Genomic DNA, 5,138 nt, shown 5'->3' on the forward strand with positions numbered 1-5,138 from the left:
GCTTCTCTGCCTCTCTGAGTTCACACTTACTCTGAGGCACTGTTTTAAGTGCTTTGTGTAACCAATTCAGGAAATCATGACAACCGACACCCAGGTGTAAGCAAAATCCCATTATTGTGGTCCACTTTATGGATGGGGAAACTGAGGCACGCAGACGTTAAGGAATTTTCTGAGGATCACAAGCCAGGAAGTGGGGGAGCCTGGATTTGCCCCAGCCAGCTGGCTCTGGAGTCCGAGCTCCTTGACCACCAGATGACACCCCCTCCCTCCACCCCCACTGCGAGGGCTGCTGTGAGAGTTGAGTTTGTGCCCTTAAGGTGCCGATTCAGAGCCTGGCACGGAACAGGTGCCAAAACACAGACATACACTGCTTTTCTTTGTTTAGCCCTTGGGAACATCCCCGATCTTCTACTGGCCCAGCTTTTCCTCCCATGAAATTGGAATGGTCACCCCACCTATCTCATCAGGGTGTTAAGAACTGAGTTTAGATTCAATTCAGACACAGGAGCCAGGCTTTTAGGTTGGTGGGACCTGGAGAGAAACATGACTCCACCACTTATGAGGGGTATCACCTTGGGCAAGTGACTTAACCTCTCTGAACCTCAGCTTCCCCTTCTGGAAAATGGGATGCTAATAGCCACCTCACCAAATCACTCCCTGGGGGAGTTCATAAAACTGAGGCCTTTCACAGTGGCTGGTACACAGGAACCATTGATGTTTGTTATTCAGCCCTGATTGTGTGCTGGGCACTGTGGTGGGGCAGGATTGGTGGGGCCTGGGCAAATAAGCCAAAGTCTTTGCCCCAAGGAGCCCCAGCTCAGTGGGAGGGAGAAGATGCAAGTCCTACCAGAGATTCGAAGGCTATGGGTCTTAGGGAGGGAGAGAAAACTTAGTTCCTGTCTGGGAATCAAGGAAGGCAGGAATGAGAGATGCTATTTCAATCAGAAGATGGGCAGAATTTTGCTGGGTTTTTTTCACATGATCTTTTTGAAAAATTTGTAAATGATAAATAAGGAAAGAAACAGAGAGCTTTCCTATCTCTACTACCAAGATTCAGTGATCAGCATTTTTCCGTATTTCCTTCATCCTCTTTCTTCTTCTTCTTCTTTTTTTTTTTGCTAAACCATCTCAAAGTAAACCGTGGAGGCCTGACACTTTGCCCCTAAATTGTTCATCATGTACCTCCATTGCATAAAGACACTCTCTCATAGAAATAGACCACTATTATCCCACCTAACAAAACTAACAATGATTTCTATACATCTTGTAATATTTAGTTAATATTCAAATTTCTCCAATTACCCCAAAAATGTATTTTAAGTTTCTTTTCCTTCTTTTCCTCTTTCTCTCTCTTCCTTTCTATCTATTATCTATCTACCTATCTACCTATCTATCTATCTATATCATCTATCTATCTATCTACCATCTATCTATCTATCTGTCATCTATCTATCATCTATCTATCTATCTATCTATCTATCTATTATCATCTATCTATCTACTATCTATCATCTATCTATCTATCCATTGAACCAGAGTCCAATCTAGGTTCATGCACTGCTTTCAGTTATTTCTATTTATTCTATGATAGGTGTCCTTGACATTTTTCATGACATTGACTTTCTGAAGAGTCAAGACCATTGTATCACACATTGTTCTCATTCTTAACTTGTTGAATTATTTCCTTGTGATGTCATCTAATTTGTTCCTTTACCCTGTGCATTTCCTGTAAACTGGAAGTTAGATCTACACGCCTGGTTAGATCTTGGCTACAATCCATTATGAGTAATACTTTGTACCCCAATCACATCCACCACGACGGACAGGTTATTCCACTGTTCTTGATGGATTTGTGGCCAACCGCTAGATCTCTCCACTGCAGAAGCGTGATTCCCTTTGTGATTCACAAGTAACTTGCAATATGCAGACAGGCAGGATTTGGACCGACCATTCCAGGTGAGGGAAAACTTAACCAAGGTGGAAAGCACGGGACCTATGCTGGCGTTGGAGAATGGTCCAATGCCACTGGCTCTGAGGAAGGAGTAGGCAGGGAGGCTGCAGCTGGACACTTTGAAGCAGGAGTGAGGAAAGAGGACGCTGTTCAGGGGCAAAGGGGAGCTGGGAATCTTCTGAGCTGAGGTATAACGGGAGCAGCACTGGGCAGCAGGAAAGTGGGTTTTCTCAGGGTCAGTGGGATGGTACTCCCACCCACACCTCTGCAGGCCCACAGATGGCTGGGGCCCTGCGTGGGTGCCCCAGAGAGAAGGGAGCCTGCGCCGTTCTTGTGGAACATCAGAGACTCCCCCAGCATTGGAGCAAAACAGAAACAACATGGGATCAGGGTGGGGAGCCCAGCGCACTCCTGTGGGGCCCCAGGATGGTAGGGGGAATGTGGTGGCCAGTGAGGTGGTCATCTCCAGGGCCCTTTGGGGACAGCCTTCCCTGCCCCAGCCAGTCCTGTCCAGCTCATCTTTTCTGACCCGTAAGGAAGGCTCCCCACATGCACTGGGCATTTCCTCTCTCTGTGCACATGCCTGTCCACACCCTGTTTTTTATTGTGGTAAAATAGATATCACGTAAAAATTAACATTTTAACCATTTCTGAGTGTTCAGTTCAGTGGTATCAAGTACATGCACATTGCTCTGCAACCATCACCACGACCCATCTCCAGAACTTTCTCACCTGGCAAAACCGAACTCTGAGCCGTGAAACAATAACTTCCATATCCTCCTATCCCCAGCTCCTGGAAACCACCATCCTGCTTTCTGTTTCTATGAGTTTGACTCCTCTAGGAATTATACAGTATTTGTCTTTTTGTGTCTGGTTTATTCCACTTACCATGATGTCTTCAAAGTTCATGATGTTGTAGCAGGTGTCAAAATTTCCTTCCTTTAAGGTGGAATCATATTCCATTGTATGGATAGACTGCGTTTTGCTTATGCATTCATCCGTCGATGGACACTTGGGTTGTTTCCACCTTCTGGCTATTTCAGAAAATGCTGCAATGAATACGGGTGTACAAATATCTATTCCCGTCCCCGCTTTCAATTCTTTTGTGCGTATGCCCAGAAGTGGGGTTTCTGGATATGGTAGCTCTATGTTTAATTTTTTGAGAAATAGCCACATTGCTTTCTACAGCGACTGTACCATTTTACATTCCCACAACCAATGCACAAGGGTTCCAGTTTCCCTATACCGCCCCCGACCTTGTTGTTTGTTTGTTTATAATAGCCATCTTAATGAGTATGAAGTGGTATCTCATTGTGTTTTTGATTTGCATTTCCCTAATGATTAGTGATATGAAGCATCTTTTTATCTTGTTGGGGAGGAAGAAATTTTCCTCTACCCTTCTAGGTTCTTCAGGCTGGTCTAAGAATTAAATTGACATGAGACAGATTAACAGGAGAAAATCAAACAAAAGTTTAATAGCTTGTATACTCAGGAGAGGCTCAGGAAAACAGAGTAACTTGCCAAAATGGCTGAAGCCTTCATGTTAAATACCATTTTCAGCTAAAGACAAGAGGATGTTGGGGGCAGTGGTTTGGGACTTCAAAGGGGAGGAAGACAATCCACAGGGAGACAGAAAAGCAAATGTTTGGTAAATACCTGTTTGCTGGGTCCTGCAGAGACAATGGGACACAGAGTGGACCCTGATCTCTAGACGCTGCTGAGTTTCCCCCACCACACTTAGCCCCATGTTCTTTACAGATTCCTCTGGTGACGGTTCTAGTCCTGTGACTGGTCCTTTATCTAAATTCTTTCAGGCAGTTAAATGGGAAGTAACAAGGAAAACGTCCCATGCCTTCTGTTTCTTAAAAATAATCAGCCTAAATTAATCCTTATGCCAAAAGACACATTCTGGGGTGGCACATATTGCTTCCCTACAATGTGCCTGTTAGCCAGTTGAATATCTTCTTTGGAGAACTGTCCATCCAGCTCTTAGCCATTTTGTTATTGGGCTGTCTGTAACTTCTCATCAGATTCTCACGACCACATGCACCATGTACTTTTACTGCTCCCTGTTCACAGAGGGAGAAATTAAGCCTCAGAGGGACCAAGTAACTCATTCCAGACACGCGGCCAGTGAGAGTTCTGATGTCCGTCTGCATCCGTGTCCCGTGCCCTTCACGATGCTTCTGCGTGCCTCCCAAACAATGTTCTGGGTGTCTGGAGCTTCAACCCTGGAAGTCCCACTGTGAGAGCCAGACCTGAAAGACAGCAAAAGCCACTTGTGCCAAGATGTCCATGGAACGGTATGTATACCAAGGAAGTAATGAAGATGAACCAAGGGCAGGGGAGTCCTTTTTTGTTGTTGTTTTGGCAGAGTGAGCTGTGTCCAGGAACTCCAGGGAAGCAGGCCCATTTGAGGGCCCAGGGAAGTTCAGCACAAAATGAACTAGGTACTCTCCAAATGCACTGCCTCTTCCTCCTGGGCACACAGCTTGGCTGTACTTCCAGCATCCCTTGCCGTCAGGGTGGTCACGTGATTGGGTTCCGCCAATGGCATGTGGGCAGAAGTGATGAGCCCCTCGTCTTGGCCCAGCTCATAAAGCCCTCCCACAAGCCTGCATTCGCTTTTCCCATCTGCTGGATGATGGAGAGGAGACCTGGTCCTGAAGGAGAGTGGGGCCATGACAGGGAAGCAGCCTGGGTCGTTGAATAACCACATTGGTAGAAGGTCACCCACAGACTAGGAATGCCAGATCAGACTTCGTGTGAGAAGAAAACAACCTCTCTGGAGTTGAGCCACAGAGGTTTGGGGGGTTGTTTTTTGCAAGAAGTAGCATGTCCTGACTAATACACTCTCCTCTGTCTCTGTGTCCACCCTTGAAGCGGGGAGGTTGAGGTTGGGTTATTGAATAAATGAATGAATGCTCAAAGATCTAGACTTGAGGACTGAATGAATGATTTCATCAACTCCTCCGGACAAGTGGTCCCAGGATGGACAAACGTCTGGGGTTCCCTGCTGGCACCTGCTCAGCTACTTCCCAGGTCCTCATGTCTAGGTGGGACTCCCCACTTTCTCACAGGGTGACCTTGGGCCAGCCAGCTCACATATCAATGTCAAGAGCTTTCCCCACTGCCCTACCTCACAGGAACAGCGCATGCCAATGAACAAAGCAGAGGATTTGTTGTA

The sequence above is a fragment of the Hippopotamus amphibius genome, chromosome 16 (genome assembly GCF_030028045.1).
Source record: "Hippopotamus amphibius kiboko isolate mHipAmp2 chromosome 16, mHipAmp2.hap2, whole genome shotgun sequence".
In the NCBI taxonomy this organism is placed as follows: Eukaryota; Metazoa; Chordata; class Mammalia; order Artiodactyla; family Hippopotamidae; genus Hippopotamus; species Hippopotamus amphibius.